Consider the following 20,913-nt stretch of genomic DNA (forward strand, 5'->3'; position numbering starts at 1 on the left):
AACTGTTATTACTCTCTCTCTCTCTCTCTCTCTCTCTCTCTCTCTCTCTCTCTCTCTCTCTCTCTCTCTCTCTCTCTCTCTCTCTCTCTCTCTCTCTCACCCAAACCTAACCTATTTTTCTCCGTGCTAATTTTCCAGGTTTTCCTTCTTCCTCCAACACTAATTTGTCCATTTCCTCCTGTAGCTCATCTTCCTCCTTTCCTCTTGACGTCCTCTCCGCCCTTACTTCCCTCCTCTCCCTCTCTCTCCCGTCGTCTCCCCTGAAGAGAATCAATAGTTTGACCTTGAAATAACCAGATGGCGGTCACGGCTCCTTCCCTCCTCCCCCTCTCCTCTCCTCTCCCTCCTTCCTCTACTCTCGATTCTTCTACTTTCTCTCTTCTTCTTCTTCTTCTTCTTCTTCTTCTCTCTCTCTCTCTCTCTCTCTCTCTCTCTCTCTCTCTCTCTCTCTCTCTCTCTCTCTCTCTCTCTCTCTCTCTCTCTCTCTCTCTCTCTCTCTCTCTCTCTCTCTCTCTCTCTCTCTCTCTCTCTCTCTCTCTCTCTCTCTCTCTCTCTCTCTCTCTCTCTCTCTCTCTCTCTCTCTCTCTCTCTCTCTCTCTCTCTCTCTCTCTCTCTCTTTCGCTATTGATTTTCTTATCTCTCTCTCTCTCTCTCTCTCTCTCTCTCTCTCTCTCTCTCTCTCTCTCTCTCTCTCTCTCTCTCTCTCTCTCTCTCTCTCTCTCTCTCTCTCTCTCTCTCTCTCTCTCTCACACACACACACACACACACACACACACACACACACACACACACACACACGCTACTATCTTGTCCTTTCCTCTTTTCTTTTCTTGTTATTTTATTTCTGCTTTGTCTCCTTTTACATTCTTATTTTTCTTCTTCTTTCTCTAGTTAGGATATTTGCTTTTGTCTGTATATGTTGTTCTTGTTGGTGATGCTTTTGTTATTGTTTTTCTTCCCGCTATTGTTGTGTTTTTCCTGCATTGTGCATTTTTTTCTGCTGCTCACATTCTTTTTATTTGTGTTTGGTTTGTAAATTGCTTCTTATATACACACACGCTCCTTGTTTTGTCCCCCTTTGTTATTCTTGTTGTTGTTGTTGTTGTTGTTGTTGTTGTTGTTTTTTTCTTATCCTTCTTTCTTTCGCTCTTTCTCTCATTCTTTCTTTTAGACCATATGTAATTATATTGTTTGAAGTTCTCTATTTTATCTCTCTTCTTCTCTTCCTATTCCTTGTCCTGCTCCTCCTCCTTCTCTTCTCCCTCCTCCTCCTCCTCCTCCTCCTCCTCCTCCTCCTCCTCCTCCTCCTCCTCCTCCTCCTCCTCCTCCTCCTCCTCTTCTTCTTCTTCTTCTTCTTCTTCTTCCTCTTCCTCCTCCTTCTCGTCCTTCAATTATGTACAACGACAAGGCTTTATCTTTCTAGGATGTTTTTACGTAAAAATTACATTTGACTGAAAAAAAAAAAACATGTTGAAAAAAATATAGGAGTATTATCGCAGTATACTTGTTTCATTGGCCTGAATGTGAAATGTAATGCTAAAAACAATATTTCCTTTAGTGAGTTTTATTCGTGGGAGGGAAAATCGAACTTTTAGATGACTTTCGAAAAATGGATTTTGAAAACTATTAGTAATAAAGAAAATATTCATGATAAGAATAAGTAATTGAAATATTTGGACCACTACCTTCTTTTTTAATATTTAGTTTTGATACTTTCTTTTATCTTTTCTGGAATGAGACAAGGCCGGCGATTGAATTACTATTAAAAAAAAATTCTTTTACTACTGTTTTTATTATTATTGTTATTAATAGAATCTCTTTTCGTCTTATTTTTTTTCTGCACCATTCTCTCTCTCTCTCTCTCTCTCTCTCTCTCTCTCTCTCTCTCTCTCTCTCTCTCTCTCTCTCTCTCTCTCTCTCTCTCTCTCTCTCTCTCTCTCTCTCTCTCACACACACACACACACACACACACACACACACACACACACACACACACACACACACACACACACACACACACACACTATTTCCGTCACTAATCATGGTTGTAATCTTTTCTATTCTCAGTTTTTCTCATTCCTCTCTTTCCTTACTTGTCGCTGTTGTCTTTGTTCCAATATGTGCTTATTAGTGTTTTGCTTCGCCTCACGCCACGACCTTGTCTCATTTTCCCGATGGACATTCTTACTTTGATTTCTCGCCTTTTGTTGTTATTTACGATACACACATGCATTTATCTTCCTTTTTCCTTCTTTATTATTTTTTTCCTTTCAGCTTTATTCGTACCTTTTCCCAACCATGTTTTTTCTCTTTATTCCTTTTTACTTTTATTTATCCATTTTCTTCTATGTCATCTTTCACTCCAGCGTTCTTCATTTAATTCATTCCTTAATCCATCTCTTCGCCTCATATCCTAAAGAAAAAAATAAAGAAAATAAAACCATGCAACATCATACATACGCACAGACAGCAATTTTAGTTATTTTTTTTTATATTAACACTATTTTTATTGAAGATTATTATTCCTATGCTTACTTACATTTTCCCCATTTGCTCTTAAGTTTTTTGCCAGCAGCAGCAGGCCTAAGACTTTATTCCATAAAGACTTATTACCCTAGAGACAAGGAGGAGAATAAGGCTTATTGGAAGGCGATCTTAAGGCCTACAATGCTGGGTAAATAATGCTAACCTCTCACTGCTAAAAACAATAATTTCATGTTTTCCTATCACATAAATTTTAGATATTCTTTTAAACTGCAGAGTCTTCAGTAGTTTTGAAACTTAGGAAGACTTTGTTAACGTGCTAAAATTGATCTTATGTTTATGTGGATATTATCATTAGTTCCTTCTTTTCGAATTCGTCTGAGTGTTGGCAGACCACTTACGAGTAGAGCAGTGAGAGAGTTATCAGTGCTGTGTATGTCCATGCGTGCTGTGTGTGTGTGTGTGTGTGTGTGTGTGTGTGTGAGGATGTGTAGTTGCGTAGTGATGGGGAATGTAGTGACGTGTATGTATGTGTGACTGCGTTAGTGGAGTTTTGTGGTTAGGTGTGATTTTTCTTAACCTTGTAAAAAGTTAGGAAATTACAAAATGTTGGTTATGTTTGTGGCCAGGTGGTGATGGTGGTTGTGGAAGTAGTAGTAGTAGTAGTAGTAGTAGTAGTAGTAGTAGTCAGAAGGATGGTGTAGTAATTGTGCTGAAAGTATAAGTTATAGGTGGTGGTGGTGGTGCTCATGGTCGTGTCAGTAACCATCAGAAATCGTGGTTGTATTGACGACTGTGATGGTGGTGGTGGTTGTGTGGTGGTAACGTTGAAAATAATTTTGGTAGTGGTGGGGAGTGTGGTGTGTAGTGTGGTGGTAAGCGAGCTTGGTGATGCTAGGGGAATATTAAGGATGCTTTTTGTGCCTTATGTTGCAATGGTAGTGGTGGTGACATGAATTGTGATGAGGTGTCGAGTGTACAAGTTCTGTGTGAATAATTATATAGAAAATAATAGGTCACCAACATTCGAAAAATTTGAGTTAAAATTCCCTAGAAGTACCTAAGAACGATTAAAGAAAAAGAAAAGGAAGTGACTATCCTTGAAAATTTAAATGTTATCTTTTCATAAAGCAAACATTTTTTTTTCTTAGACTTCTTATAACCTAAACATTTATATTTAACTATGCAGCTAAGTTCACACCGGGTCTTTGCGGGACCGTCGTGGTAGTTAGTCGTCATCGTCGTCAATTAACGTCATCATCATCATCATCATCATCATCATCATCATCAATATCATCATCATTCACTGTTCTGTAATTATCATTCTGTTCTTCCTATATACACTAACTGTACTTTAGTTGCATTTTCTCTTACACGTATTCAGTTCTCATCCTTATTGTCTTTTCCATCATCATTATCATAAAAGTCATCATCATCGGCATGCATTCATTTATTTTATCATCACATTTGATTTAAATTGTCTTCATCATTTTATTCATCAGCATCACTTTCTATCAGCACGCGTTTCTCATCTTCACACTTAATTTAAACTATCATCATCATCACCATCATCCATTTCTTCATCATTTTACAATCATCAATAACTACTTCTACAACCACCACACTCATTGTTACCACTATTGCCACACATCCATCACTGTCACCTCCCTCCACACACACGCACATCCGTATTGCTTTCCACTGATGGTAGTCGGCGGTTCATCATTGCAAAACTAACACAACAACATTGCGATTTCCCTCCTTGTATTAAGTATTCCTATTAATCTTGTCTGTCAAATGTCCCTTGTCTCAAATTCGAGTAAATTTTGCACTACTTCTACAACGACAATAAGAGCAACCATTATTTTTTTTGTTGTTGTTGTTGCTACGACCGCTAATGTTCACACTCTTTTCACTATTACTATTACTCCTACGAAACTGACTCTAATACTACATAGAGATAGATCATTCACACACATTTTCTCTTACCTAACTTTCATCTTCACGCAGTATTCATTTATCAAAAAAAAAATCATCAATCGCAGCCTTCTTTTGGTTACAGTTGCATTTTATCGCTTTTTATAATCACTTGTGTCCTTTCTTTCTCTCTTTCTGGTATTCATTCCTTGGCTAATTTGTTTAACTTACTATATTTGACTTGGTCCCTTATTATCAACTGTGTTCATCCAGCTCGGCGCAACTTTTCTTCTTCCTTTATATCACTAAGTTGGTTTTACTCATCTCATAACATTCTTATTTGGTGGTATACATCTGAATTGACTTTACTTTTTTTTTTCATGATTTTCTAGATTTCGCTGTTATACATTATGTGTTTTTACGTGCCTAAATTGGTTTTATACAGCTCTATGTAACACTGCTATTTACCGGTATGCATGCCTATTGACTTTTATTTATTTCGACGTAACGCTTTTTTGTGGCTTTATGTATCTTATTTAACTTCTTGTGACTACTCTGCGTCAGATTAAATTTATATATCTTAATTGGCTTTATCCAGCTCGTTGTAACACTCCAACGGCTAGTATGTGTCTAATAGGTTTCATATATGTCTTGAATAGCTTCGTGCAACTCGGTGCAATGCCTTAAGTGGCAGGTTTATGTCCGATTTGGCTTTACGTACTTGATTTGAGTCTTATATCCAACTAGCTCGATATAACACTCCAAATGGCTAGTGTGGTCCCTTTAATTCTTCGTCTTAACTAGTTTTATTCACTCAAATACACACTCAGTCTTAAGTGGCTTTACCCAGCACTTTATTGCCCTTTGTGACTGGTGTTTGGCTTTATATGTCCTAATTGCCTATATCAAGCCTGATATAACCCTCCTAATTAATAGCTGGTTTATGTCTCGTTGGATTTATGTCGGTTATTTGGCTTTAGAACCCAACTCGATATAACTCCATTAGGCTGACGTACATGTATTTAGCTTTATGTTTCTCATTTGACTTTATCCAGCATGGTGTAACTCGCTTGGTGGCTGGTGTGTGTCTGATTGGCTTTACGGGGCTTAAATGGGCTTAAATTATCCAAAGCGGTGTAACTCTTCTTACGGGTGTTTGTGTGTGTGTGTGTGTGTGTGTGTGTGTGTGTGTGTGTGTGTGTGTGTGTGTGTGTGTGTGTGTGTATGTTTCAGTGTGTTGGATAAGGTTTAATAGGTTTTGAATGGATTTACCGAGCACGGTGTAACTCTCCAAATGGCTGGTATATGCCTAATTAATTTTGTTCCTTACCTAGCTTTATCTATCACAGTGTCACGCTTCTAACGGATAGTGTGTGTGACTGATTAGCTTTGTGTATTTTAATCGCGTTTATTCAGCATGTTGTAACTCTTCTATTGGCTGAAATTTGTCTGAAATTAATTTAATCCATTATTGTGTAACTGCTTTAACAGATAGTGTGTATGTCTCATTAGCTTTATGGACCTTAATCGGCTTTATCCAGCAGGGTGTAACTCCTAGTGGCTGAATTGTCTATTGATTTGTTTTTATTCAGCTTGATGTAGCACTTCTAATAGCTGGTTTGTATGTATTTGCATTTCTGTATCATCAGCGTATCATCATGGCTTTATCTAGCTCTATGTATCGTTCCTCGTGGATGAGATGTGTTGTGCTAAATCCGTTGCTTTATCACCATTGCCGGAGACTTTAATCTTTCAGTGCGAACCTTTAGCCATGTCTTCCAGGAAACCGAACGTGAATCATCACCTCCCTTCTTGGAAATATCGACCAACTTTTTTTTTTCTTTTTTTTTTATCTCTCCTTTTCTACTTCTTCATTCTTATACTATTTTCTGTTTCCGCTTTTTCTTTTTTTGTTTTCTTTTTTGAGTAAGAACTACCATCAAAGGAAAACCTTAAATTTTCTAACATCAAACTCCGTATATTTTCTATTTTTTAACACTTTTTTTTCAGGGTACATTCCTTTCTTCTTTTATATTAATCAACAGAGGTGTTTTGTCTCTTTCTTCTCTTCTGCATAATTCCACATTAAGTCTAATAATGGTACCGTTTCTAGGTATCGTTATTCTGGTATTGAGCTTTTTGAGGGCTCACTTTTTCTTGTTTTACTTTTTCCCTGCATTTTTTTATAGTTTTTTTTTTTTTATGTGATTCCACGTGAAGTCAAATGGTTGTACTATCTTTTTCTGTTAGCTTCATTCTTGTAGTGAACACTTTCCTCTCGCTTTTCGTTGTATTTTCTTTTCTTTCTCTCATCGTATTATTCCTGTGTGTTAGTAAACCCATGGTTATTCTTTTCCATCTATTTCTCTGTTGTTTCTAGTATTTTTTTTTTTTTTTTATGCCTGCAGGTGTTGTTTTAATATTGTTAGCAGTATGCAACACTTTTGTCGGCCTCTTTATGATCACCTTATCATTGTATCACCGCAGCTGATACTCTGAAAAAACTTGTTATTATTATTGTTGCTAATGTTGTTGGCATTAAACAATATATAATTCTACAAATGTTTTCCGTAACTCAGGTAATGATAAAAAAGTCTACGTGTGAAGGAAACACACACACACACACACACACACACACACACACACACACACACACACACACACACACACACACACACACACACACACACACACACACACACACACACAAACACAGGAAAAGTATGTATACACTAATTAATCTCTTCCATCGCATTGGCACCTTTCATTTTCTTTGATGTATAGATAAATAATATGATTAAAAGAACACATAATACTGAATAAAATAGCATTATCATTTTCTTATTGTTATACTTTCTTCCTCCTTCGCAACTTGATTTTTTCTTTGGTCCCTTATACTGACAAAATGATACAGTCGTTTCTCTCCTTTCCCTAATATATAAAAAAAAAAAAGGTGATGACGTTAGTAACTTTGTATTGGATGCAATTTTAAGGCAATATGTTTTATAATAAAGCATGCTACGAGCTAATACTGATTATTAATACGTGATTGTTAGAAGTGATTTTCTCTTTTTGATTGATTTATTTTCCATTTCTCGTTTTTTTTTTATCATACGTTTCATCGTTTTATTAATGTCATTCTTCTTTGTTCTTCTCTCTTTTCTTATTTCTCTGTATCTATCTATTTCCTTTCATTGTTCCTTTCTTCTTACTTTTTTTTTTTTTTTTTATTCCTGGGGCACAGAGATGTTTGGCACAGCTTTTATAAGTCGCCATTCTTCTCCACACACACACACACACACACACACACACACACACACACACACACACACACACACACACACACACACACACACACACACGTGGCCGGTGACAGGCACGCTTACGCACATCCTCACACGCACCACTGCGCCTCTTTGGTTAGGTTTGCCGAGGAATGTCTTGTATGGACAGTTTCAAGCTCCCTTAATAACACACCTAAATGCTTTTCCGACAGGTAAAGTCCGTGATAGTCCAAATTTGAGACTCTTTTTATACATATATATTTGGATGTTTTTACCCTCTCTCTTATTTTTCCATCTTTCTTTCCCTCACCTCACCCTCTCCAGTTTCCTCCCCTCGGCTGGCCAGAACCCGAGGGGACGGATCCGGGATGAGGGTACGTTGCTAATGCAATTTTCTGTTCTCGCAATTGGCACGCGTTTCTCTGTAACTCTAGTGTATTTATATTGGACTGAACATGATTCTTTCGCTTCTTTTTCTTTCCTCTTCGTTGATGGGAGAGTAACTGTCAGTCTATGTGTCTTTCCTTTGTTTTGTTTATTATTTGTGTGTGTCCGCAGATCTATTATGTTCGATGTTTTGTTGTTTTGCTATGGCTTAATGGTGAAAATTTGTTCTTTTATGTAGAATCAGTCTACCTATTTCTCCATTTGTCTTGTTTATTACTCCGAGATATTTGTAGATTTACTTTGTTCTCTGTTATGTTACCTTGGTCTGTGTTAGTGTTGTGATTCTGAATTAATGTATGTGTTATTTCCTCGGGTATGCTTGTTGCCCACACCATCCATCCCTTTACCCTGATGTCTGGCGCTCTTTCATCCTACTTTAATAAAACAGTATTTTACCGTACCACGTCACCCCTTTTATCACTCATAGAATCCACCGCTTACTTATAAACATGACTTCTTCCCATCAATTAAATCCATTCCAGAGTCTTCCATAACACACACACACACACACACACACACACACACACACACACACACACACACACACACACACACACACACACACACACACACACACACACACACACACACTCTCTCTCTCTCTCTCTCTCTCTCTCTCTCTCTCTCTCTCTCTCTCTCTCTCTCTCTCTCTCTCTCTCTCTCTCTCTCTCTCTCTCTCTCTCTCTCTCTCTCTCTCTCTCTTTATCGTCATAAGCAGCAGTATGTAATTGATTCCTTTCCATTTATATCTACGAAAATATGCTTAAAAAACATAGCAATAAAAAGAATAACGATAGAAATCATGTTTATAGCTTCTCAGTAAACTAGTAGGTGAAGAGTAACTAAAGGCAATCGTCATGGCCCTCCCGTGCAACTTATTATGGCCACAAGTATGACGGTGTGACTTGAAGAAGAAAAAAAAAAAAAAAGGAAAGGGGAAAGAAATACACAGACAAGGACGGATTACTGTCAAGGGTAGCAAGTTTTAAAAGAGATGGCAAAGTGAAAAAGAAGGAATATAAAGAAAATAAAACCACTTGAGTGACTGCATAGACTTGGTAATGCATGAGACTTTGAATTAATAATAACTTGTACTGCAAAGACAATCACCTACATAGCTATACAAGAACAAAACAACAACACAGATTTGTACATTAAAAACGGGCAATAAGTATGACTAAAAAGGACAGCAGACACATCCTGAATACCTACTAACTTAAAGAAACAGGTAGATAAAGTCCAGATGAGCGAGGCGAGGAGGAAGCATGACACGAGGCAAGGGAAGGAATGAGGGAGGAATGCAGGGGCGCCTGGAGGCATGTTGGTTGGGAAAGAATCACTAATGGGAGACAAAACGAGCTACAAAGAACCAAAAGACATTAGCGGGGCGCTGGCTTCTGGGTGGACTGAGCAAGATAGGAGGGAGAAAACACCATCAATACACAAAAAAATGAGATAAGAATAGAGTCAGGGCGCATGGAGAATGAGCTCTAGACACAGAGACAAGTAAACCAGAAATAAAACAGAGACAGAGACATACATTTTTGGGCGCCTTTTAACTGGCAAGGAGAGGCATAAGAGACATAAACAAGAGAGAATCAAACGGTATATAGAGACACATGCATGGGCGCCTAAATCGTCTTGTTCAGAGAGGAATGAGTGAGTGAGCAGCGAACACCAGGCAGAGAATCTGGGGCATGGTGAGAGAGACAAAGATAATGAGTTGGGCGCCTGTGTTGGAGAGAATTTCGAAAGGGAGGAGAGGTGAAGAAAATCCTTGTCACCATAAAGCGCGTCAGTTTTGGCAACAGGGGCGGGATTGGGCGCGTCAATGGAAAGGAGTGTCGGTGGGCTGTCACAGTGAGCACGAGGGAGGGAAGGAGGACCATGACGAGGACCAGGAAAAAGAAGTCGCGGAAAACTCACAAAAGTTACAAACAAGCATTACAAGGAAATCATATATTGGGAACTTATGGTACTATTAGTAAGTAAAGTATTACTAATAAGAATGAAATAATACTCTTTATGTTAATAAGTAAGGCGTATACATTTGAAAAAGCGCAAGTAAAATTAACTCAACCAGAGCAGCACCAGGAAGGATAACAACAATAACAACACTGCAGCAACTATCAATTTAAGACCATGTTTAATGAGAGTAAAGGTAATGATAGTAATAATAATAATAATAATAATAATAATAAAAATAATGACTGATAATAGTAATAATATAATGAATTAATAAAGTAATGTTATCTATATTTTTCTGTCAAATTGATGTTCATTAAAGCTGTAATACATTGAGAGAAAAAACGACAGCTTCGTAATGCAGTGGTCAACAAACAAATCACACACACACACACACACACACACACACACACACACACACACACACACACACACACACACACACACACACACACACACACACACACACACACACACACACACACACACACACACACACACGTATGTACGTTAGAATAGTCACGCAATCTGAACCAAATAAGAAAAAAGGTGATATATTACATTACTATATATTATTATTTATAATTGTTTAACCTGGTGACCAGATAGATAGCAAGGTAAGATAAGGTCACTCTTCAGGTTTGATATCAAAGGGTTGTTATTGCTTGCTACGCCATGATGATGACCGCTGAACAAAAGCGTTGATGCACACACACACACACACACACACACACACACACACACACACACACACACACACACACACACACACACACACACACACACACACACACACACACACACACACACACGGGTCAAATAGTGCATTGCAAATCGTTAGAAAAAAAATAATGTAAGAAAAACTGTTATCATAGAAAACACGTAGTTATATAATAAGAAAATAATAGTAATGATAATAATAATAATAATAATAATAATAATAATAATAATAATAATTACTTAACAGGTAACTTATACTCGTTCACTGATAGACTATTTGTAGATAGATCAAACTAGCCAGTCAGCAAAAGAAAAAAAAAAATATAAAGCCAGAGGTTAAAAAGAAATGGTAATAAAACTAAATCTTCAGTGATTGGTTATTCCTCGCAGGTGGATTAGCCAATCAGGAAGCAGTGCAGGCAGGAGATGGCGTCGTCCCCTCACAGCCTTGATTTATATTATCTTTATAGGAGTGCGTAGGTATATATATTTTTCTTTAAACAATCACAGCTTCACAGTTGTTATAGGGCGGCATTACTAATATACACCGCCAACCCATTCCAAAACAGGTATATAGTAGAACACCACAGCTATATAGAGTTAACGTATTTATAAATGGTTTTATTTATGCATGTATGTGTTTAGTATGTATATATGTATAGTACCTGATGTTATATCCAGTCCACTCTTACCATTATCACAAGGACAGACTTTCTCCCTGATGACCCAGAATGTTAATTAAGACACCTGCAGACGAATGACGCTTCCCATATACCTGTACGTCCCCAACACTTGCATATACCTACACCCAGAAATACTTGAATACCTAGCACAACTCCCACACACGCCGTATCCGCAGCACACATACTTGTCACACATCATTAGATCTATACTAAACCGTTCCCAGCCATACCCAGCCATACCTAATATCCACGCATTCTTTTCATTATTTTCTCGGTTTGCCTTATCTTCTATCTCTGTGTGCAGTTTGTGGTCTGTTGCTGTTTCATGAAGTACACTTTTTTTTTTTTCATCGTTTTCCTCTCTTTTCTTCAGTTAATTTTTCATAGCACGATGGTGTGACTAGAAAGGAAGGAAATTATTATATCATGCAACCATCACAACTTGATATGTTTTCTTTTCTTTTTTTTTTATTTTAAACATGAATGAAAAGAATGTAAAAGAGGTAAAACACTGTTCGGCATTCTCTCTCTCTCTCTCTCTCTCTCTCTCTCTCTCTCTCTCTCTCTCTCTCTCTCTCTCTCTCTCTCTCTCTCTCTCTCTCTCTCTCTCTCTCTCTCTCTCTCTCTCTCTCTCTCTCTCTCTCTCTCTGTCACACACACACACACACACGCCGGGTTAGTTATATCGCTAACTCATCGCCTCCACGTCTCTGTATCCCTTACCTTCATAATAAAGCTTAAGCTGTTCCCCAGACAAATAAACCAAGTAAGCAGGACCCCACACATCCCCTGCGTCACGCCCACACCCAAACATCAGCGGCAGCAGCAGCGTGAAGAACAATAAACGAAGAGAAAAAAAAAAGAAACTAAGATCATACTAAAAGTTGAAAGGAATAACGTATATGAATACTAATAATATGGAGAACGAGACTAAACGATAAATAGCAAAATAAATGATTCAGAAAGGAATTTTGATATGTAACAATGTACAAGAAAAGTTAGAAAAATAACAGAAATCCATATTATAGGTTAACTTTTTTTATTTATTTTTTGGATATCTGTTCTTTCCTGTCATAAGAACGAATAAAGAAAATAAAAAAAAATATTACGGCGAAGGGATCCGGGAATGCCTGTCGAAAAGTTATGAGTTGAGATGGAGGGAAAATAAATGCGGAAGGAAGACTTTGCGGAAAGGGAAACGGTTAGGGGGGGGGGGGAAATGAGACAAATGGGAAGGTTTCCATATCTGTGAAAACCTAATGGAGCAGAAACGTCATGAAGGAAGCAGGTGTTGTAGACATTACGCAGGATGAAGGAAAAGTACGGAATGTGATTTGTAAGAGAGAGTTTAGTGGTATGAGGGAAGGCTTTGGCAGCAAGGGATATAGTTTCATCAGGCTTTCCCGGGGAGAGGGGCCAAGAGAGGGTCAGTGGTGGAGTGCTTCAGGCCTCTTTTCAACGCACCGTCACCTACTACCAGTCAGGAAAATTTGTGCGAGGACGCTAAACTTAACTTGTTGCGCGTCGGTATGTGCGTTTTCGTTTGCTTGCTGCACCTCGAGGCACACCCCAGGGAGACACTCATATGCACATACACACGCACATGTACACGCACACGCACAGACACACCCACGCACGCCCGCCGTCCTCACAGTGGCGATGTGAGCCCGGCGGGCGGCGGGTCCTCAGGGTGGCACCGAGGTGACCACGTCAGCTGAACTAACTTCTAGCACTGGTCTTATTCACAAACTCATGTTGACTTAGCTTAACGTAGACTGAGAGGTACGCATCTATCGACTACAGAGCCTAAGTTGGGGACCTTAAACCTAACTTACGAACTAAATTACGACCAAAGTTGCCCACTTAGGAGTTAAACTTGCTTCAGAACCATAGATTAACTTACGAGCTAGTCTTAACGATTTTCTTAATGTATAAGGACTTAGGAGCTAATCTTACACCTTAGGTTTTGCTGCTTTCCCTCCTCTCTTGTTATTACTCTGTTGGGCGGAGCTGTGGATCACTCCACCTAACAGCTACATGAGAGAGGATGAAAAGCTGGTTATTGATTATCACTGGCGGAGTAGAAGAGCCGAGCAGACCTCCTTTTATATATATATATATATATATATATATATATATATATATATATATATATATATATATATATATATATATATATATATATATATATATATATATATAGCAATTTTCGCTTAATTTGTGTAATACTTTTCACTCACTTTTTTAGAATTACATCTTGGGTTTCCCTTTAATCCGGCGCTTTTCCTGGTATATGTTTGTGTGATCTATACTGGTGACTTTTCTGTTGTTTTACTAATAATTATGCATTGGTTTATGATTTTATTTACTCTTACATTCATACGATGTTTTCTCTATACATAATTTCTTTTTGGTAAATGGTTTTTTTTTTTTTGGTTCAGATGTTTTCGGTGTGTTCACCTCTCCTACTCCAACCGACCTCAGAACCCTTACAACTAAGACTCCTTAATAAAACACATAGCTGAGTTTTTGTGCGTGTCCCTGTATGTGTGTGTGTGTGCGTGTGTGTGTGTGTGTGTGTGTGTGTGTGTGTGTGTGTGTGTGTGTGTGTGTGTGTGTGTTGGTGGGTAGATGGATGTGCGTGTGCATGTGAAGGGATAAAGTCTAGCCACGCGGCCGCCAGACAGCGAGGGGCAAGGCACGGTTCTTGATAACTGACAAAGCTCCATAGCGGTGTTGTGTCGGGCATACCTGAGTACTAATTAGCACCATCAGTCCTCCCTACCTGCTGCCCCTCACCTGCCCGCTCCGTCTTAAGGCCTATTTATCCCTCCTGTACTACTTATGACTATTTACACCTTTTCTCCCATTCTACACTTCTGCTGTCATTGATTTCTATTTTTCAACTCCCTACTCGCCTATATGCAACTTCTTAGTCTCTGAGCTTAACATGGAACCACCTCCCGCCTTGTTCTCTCCCTCCCACCTGTCTGTCTTCCCTCCCGCCCTCCCTCCCACCCAGCCCCGCCATCCTGCTCCCTGCCCAGTCGTCCATCGCAATTCTGTCCAGTTATCCACCTGTCTACCCACAGACCTGTCTCAAAGAAGCACCCGTTCCTGTATTTAGCAACACTACATGATGTTAACACCTGTCCACCTCAGTCATTCCTATTTGCCGTTGTTTTACGTTTGCTTATTTTTTTCTTTATCTAGTTACTTGATAATGACGAAGACAATGATCACACTGGCACATATATTATTAATCATGTGCTTGTGCATAATGTTCTTCCCTATTCCCATCCACCTTATCTTCTTCCTCCTTCTTCACTGAATCTCTAACTAGTTTTCACCTGCCATGGAGCTTCACAGTTTTTTTTTTTTTTCTATCAAGGGAATTCTTTATATAGATTTTTCCTTGATTGTTTACCTGTTCATTGTTCTTTAGGAAAAAGATAACCTTGCCATTCATGTTGGTCAAAGGAAAGGAATGAAGGAATTCATTTAGTTTTTCAAGTGGGTGGCTTGATAGTATTGGTATCTTTGTTTTCATCGGTTTATGGTCTGAGACAAGATGTGTGGTGGTGGTGGTGGTGGTGGTATTAGTGGTGGCGGTGTTTGTATTGTTGTTGGTGATGGTGGCTGAGGTAAGGTCCGTGTGAGAGGTGAGGAGGAGACATGAACAGAGAAGATTGTGTGAGACATTTCGCGGGATTGGTCAGAGAGAGGATCTGAATGAAGGAGAGGAAAATATTAATGTATGTGGGATCACTATTACAGTAAGTACATACTAAAAGAAACGTAGTCGAACATAAGAAAAATAGATTGTGTAGATTAGAAAAAAATAAAATAAATGAAAAAGGATGTTTGCTCAAGAAGACGAAAAAAGTGTTGTATTTATTTTATAAAGTTTGTCATTGTAGGAAAGAAAGGCAAACAAAGAAAAGAAGCAAGTGTAGTTGAGTGAGCTGGGCATTTGCGAGTGTTCTGTTCATTTAGATTGTCGTGTCAATGTGCACGTGGCAGATGCAGTACAGAGTGGAGTGGCGGTGCGTTGGTGTGGCGTGCCGCGGGGCAACACTCGTGATGGCGTGTATTACTTATACAATAAACTATGTATTTTTTTTTTTTTGCGTTATTTTCTCTCTATTTTTCTCCCCTGTTTCCTTAAGAACGTTCATATATCACTTTCATATAAGCTTTGATGTGGTGGTGAAATTTTGTTCTTAACTGTGTGTGTGTGTGTGTGTGTGTGTGTGTGTGTGTGTGTGTGTGTGTGTGTGTGTGTGTGTGTGTGTGTGTGTGTGCTTACAATATCCACTGGTGTTCACAACCTCTTACATTAGCAGTAATTATGGTCTTAACAGTAAAGATTTTAACAGGAAATGCATAGTAGTAAATACTAATAATTCTTAAAAGCGAGCATTATTACATAAATTGGTCATGTCATTAATCTATCTACCTTATTCATTCTTTTTCCTGTGTTAACCATTAACTTCTGTCTTGCTATGTCACTTTCATCTTTTCTGTTTGTATATATATATATATATATATATATATATATATATATATATATATATATATATATATATATATATATATATATATATATTCTCCCAGTCCTTCCTAAGTGTTCTTTTTTTCATAATCTTCCTTATCTGATTTTTTTTTCTCAAGTGTTAACTATCTTTTGAAGTCATTCGTTTTTTTTTTTTTCATTTTGTTACTATCATGTCAGTTCATTCCGGTCTTGCCTTTCTTTTATATCTATTATCTTTTTGTTCATTTCAAGCCTTTTCTTTTTTATATTAGTTGTTGTTTTACTTGCTACTCTACATTTTTTTTTTTATTATTCAATTTTTTTCTTTTGATTTTCTATCAAAAGTTGTATATTTCCTTTCTCTTCAATTTCTCATTCTTTCATCAAACTTTAAACTCTTGACATTTTCTTCCCTTAGAAATATCTCTCGCTTACACACGTCCATTATTTTCTTCGTTAGTTTCCTTTCAATTTCTTCGCTCATATGGATGTAGACATTCACTCCCCATCCTGATTTTCCCTTTCCTTCCCCTCATTTCTACTTTTCCCGTTTCTTTCATTTGCTCGCTTAATATTTCCCTCCCACACTGAACTTTATTTTTTACTTTATGTATCAATTTATCTCTATCTGTTTTCATTTTCCCGACAGTTCTTTACAATCACATCATACCTGCTTATCGTCGTAGATCTTTTTTTTTTTTTTTTTAACTTCTATATATTTCTCTCTCTCTCTCTCTCTCTCTCTCTCTCTCTCTCTCTCTCTCTCTCTCTCTCTCTCTCTCTCTCTCTCTCTCTCTCTCTCTCTCTCTCTCTCTCTCTCTCTCTCTTTCATCAATCAGTTCCTCGTTATTTTCTTCTCTTAAATTTAAACATGCATAAAAGTAGACTTAATGATCTATACGCCTTCATTGGACATCACGTGACTCTCAACTCCTTGGGTTTTATAAAAAAGTATGCCTCATAGTAGTCCCATGAAATGAGGAAGCTCGGCAGACCTTCCTTGCACACTCCCTTCACCATCCCGTTCTTGCTTCCTATTCTAAGTAGTCAGAGTCATATATCGTGCAACCTTTTTCCTCTCACATCCACTGAGATACGGGTTTTCTTTTAATTTTAAGTTCACTGATCTGCTGACAGTCTCTTAACCTAACTTGACAGTCTATACACTCTTAACAGATCAGTGAGCGGACCTAAAATTGATTGGAAAGATACTCGTACAGTAGAAGTGAGCAAGTTAGGTTACGCGACTTTTGATCCTGATTACCCTTTCAGTGAATGAAAAGAATGTAGAGAGTGCAGTGTGTGTGTGTGTGTGTGTGTGTGTGTGTGTGTGTGTGTGTGTGTGTGTGTGTTTGTGTGTGTGTACTGCACTTAGTTTTGTTTTGATTTGATTTGGCCAAACACATTGTTTACTTTTTAATATCGTCGTGATGGATGTGGTGAAGTTATTATTGTTAGTTGATTTTGCTATTAATACAAGTCTGGTGTTCATCTCAAGAAGACAAGAAGAAGGTTCATGTATGATTTAATGTGGGAAGGTGAGAGGAAGGTCTATATGGGAGGAGTGAGGGTGTAAGTTAGGGGTCAGTGAAGGGAGTGTGGGAGTGGTGGGTGTGCCTTGCTCCATCACGTCAGCGGGTCTGTTAGCCTCTGTGTGAGGAGGGTGACCCGAGTCGTGGCTCACTGCTTTGTCATGATTTTGTTGCCGCATCTCCTTTGGTTGTGACCTGTCTATCTTTCTTTTTCTTTTCTTTCTTTCTTTCTTTCTTTTTTTTTTTTTTTTTTTTTTTTTGCCTGTAATAGTTTTCTGTTTGTGATGTTTTTTCTTTCTTTTCTCTATTACTCTCTTTATTCTCTCTTGTTATTTGAAATTTTTGCTTTTCCTTCTTTCTTTCTTTTTTCTTTCGTTTAATCTACTTGATGTTTTTCCCTTTTCTTTAATATTTAAACTCAAATCAGGCGAAAATGATGATGATGATGATGACTACTTTTATCTCCTACTTGTTTTCCCTTCATTCTTCACTCTCCTTCAATCAACCACTGTTTTATGTAGCTTTATTTATTTTGTACTTATTTGCAGCTTTCATGTCTCTGATAATATTCTCATTTGTATTTGATTATCTGACGTTCCCTTTTAACACATGAATTGTTCTTTTTTTTTCCATTTATGTTTTCCTTTCTGTCAAATCTTTCAACATCCTTCGGGTCTATTACTTTCTATATATCTTGATCTTCTCCCTCTCCCCATTATCCATAGCTAATGTTAGAGCTAACCTACAGAGCTAAAAGTACTTGTTTTAATATTAACAGGTTTGTCTAATAAGTAGAAATAACCTATTATCCCAATTTAGTTTTAGAAGATACACTTGACTTTACGTATACATTCATTCCAATTGATTTTGTGATAGCTGATAAGTATTGTGTGTTATTACGTATTTAACCCTAGGTGTGTTAGTTTCTAGTAGAGGGATAAACTGTTATTTGTATCTTAAGCTTAACACGCCACCGTCATCCTGTGTCTTCCTATCACATACATAGTTTTGTACATATGGATCACCTCTTTGCCTTAACCTATGAATGGAGTCACGCTGAAGATATCACATGGTTTTTGTTTTCTGAAGCATAGAATGTCTGCCAAAAGAACGTGGTGGAGGGACTGTCTCGGTAACCCCGGTCAACATTCACGGTTCAATCAAATACTTCCACTTCTATGACGTCAAAGGTAAGGAGCATTGTGATTAACCCGTGAACGTCCCTCCGGAATGTCTGAGTAAGTCCTTCGAACGCGGACTTTGGAAACAAATATGGCGTCACTAGGAATGTTTCTGTGAACTTTTGAATTTTCCAGCTTTATGATTAATATTTTCAACCTATCATACATATATATATTTAATTTTTTTTTCAAATGATTATATGATACATTAAATGTTTTGGTGTTTTTGCTGCTTTCTCCATTGTATTTGATGTTCAATTTGCACCGAGTGACGTCATGCTTTGCCCAGATGTTCCCTTAGGAGTGACATAAAAATGTATCACATATTTGTACTGGTAGGAACAGCACAGCCCAGAATAATTTCCACCTACACCTTCCCTTTCCCCCTGACCCTCACACCCATGCCTCCTGCCCCTCCCGCCCTCCCTCCCATCTACACATCTGTTTAACCTTTTTCTCTTATCTTCTTTTCCATTTCAGGTCCACTCTCTTCTCTTGATTCCCCCTCCCCGCTATCTCTTTACTGCACTCCTTAAAACTATTTTGTCTCTCCTCCTCCTTCTCCGTATCCTGCTCCTTGACAGCTGATGATGCCACCCGGCGTCATGAGCTCGTTCCTCACTTGCTCATGTCGCCACGCACCTTATTGCCCTATCACTGCCTTGATCACTTTCATGACCACACTACTTACTATCACAGACTCACCACTTCCACTACCATACCACTACTATTGTCACGGCTACATCACTACCACTGCTGCAACCACAACACTCCCACAGCTGTTCCACTGCCAATGACACGACCATAACACATACTCCACACCACTTCCACGCCGTACCATTCGTTTCCATGCATCGCGACAACCTATCCCAGTATCACTAACACGACACTATCACAGACTACACCAATACTGCTGCTACAGCTCAACACGCCACATTCAACGCCATCACAAGTATACTACACTCACTGCTTTTATTATCATCTTTTTGTATTTTTTTCTACTTATGTCCTCATGTCTCACTATCATTCTCATTATCATAATACTCTCTCTCTCTCTCTCTCTCTCTCTCTCTCTCTCTCTCTCTCTCTCTCTCTCTCTCTCTCTCTCTCTCTCTCTCTCTCTCTCTCTCTCTCTCTCTCTCTCTCTCTCTCTCTCTCTCTCTCTCTCTCTCTCTCTCTCTCTCATCCTGCGAAAGGTACTTAAGCGGCATCATCAGTGTTCCTCAACAGCCCAGGTGTTTCATCGCAACCTAAATTAAGTGATAGAATCGGTAGTGTGTGTGTGTGTGTGTGTGTGTGTGTGTGTGTGTGTGTGTGTGTGTGTGTGTGTGTGTGTGTGTGTGTGTGTGTGTGTGTGTGTGTGGAAATGTTCGTACATTAAAATTTCTAAAGGGGAAAATTTGCTCAATATTAAGTTTCTAACCGAATGATGGGATTGAATTTAATCAGAAAGAAGGTTTATAGATCTATGAAGTTGTGAGCAATAAAACATGACTAAGATAAAACAAAAATAAAAACTTAAATTATCATAATCTCTTTCTGCTACGCCTTAAGGTTGACTGGAAGGTTTGAATTAAAGATAAACAAAATTATACAGTGTTCTTGAAATCAAGATGCCAAACCAAGACCAGAAGGATGGAGCATTACCGCCGCCAACCCAGGGGAGTCGGTCCAGCCCCGGGATATCTACGTCTGGGACCCACCCCCTAGGGCACGGGGTGTTGTATCCTCTCCTGCAGTGATCAACTACGCACCTAAGGAACTACGGTCTGCCTAATGCTACCCTTGAAGCTAAAACTAGTGACACGCGTATGTCCCAGGCAGCGGACGGCTCCCTCTCCTGGCAGTGGGCTGCTCCCAGGATCCACCCGCTGCCTGGCGCCCACTCCGCACGCATGACGCATGTTTTGTACTGGGCACCTCACGCTCCACGGCACTGCTCCTTACCACTGCCACTCTCTCCACTAACACACTCGTCGTTATCGTCATTATCATCATCATCATCATTATCATCATCATCATCATTTCGTTATTGTCACGATATATTCATCATTATTCCTTTTTTTTTTTTTTTTTTTTGCGTGTGTGGTTTTCAACATTTCCGTACATCTTTATCTGTGCATCAGCTCAGAAAGAAAAATGTTTCTCAGATTCATCCAGTCA

General features: G+C 38.5%; 1 long non-coding RNA gene across 1 annotated transcript; it reads left to right on the plus strand.

Moving 5' to 3' along the window:
• The first annotated feature begins 1,903 nt into the window (after positions 1-1,903).
• LOC123518168 lies at positions 1,904-20,097 on the plus strand. Its single transcript, XR_006678695.1, has 2 exons — positions 1,904-2,934; positions 20,026-20,097. It is a non-coding gene; the product is annotated as an uncharacterized LOC123518168 (long non-coding RNA).
• The last annotated feature ends 816 nt before the right edge of the window (positions 20,098-20,913 follow it).

The sequence above is a fragment of the Portunus trituberculatus genome, chromosome 43 (genome assembly GCF_017591435.1).
Source record: "Portunus trituberculatus isolate SZX2019 chromosome 43, ASM1759143v1, whole genome shotgun sequence".
NCBI lineage: Eukaryota > Metazoa > Arthropoda > Malacostraca > Decapoda > Portunidae > Portunus > Portunus trituberculatus.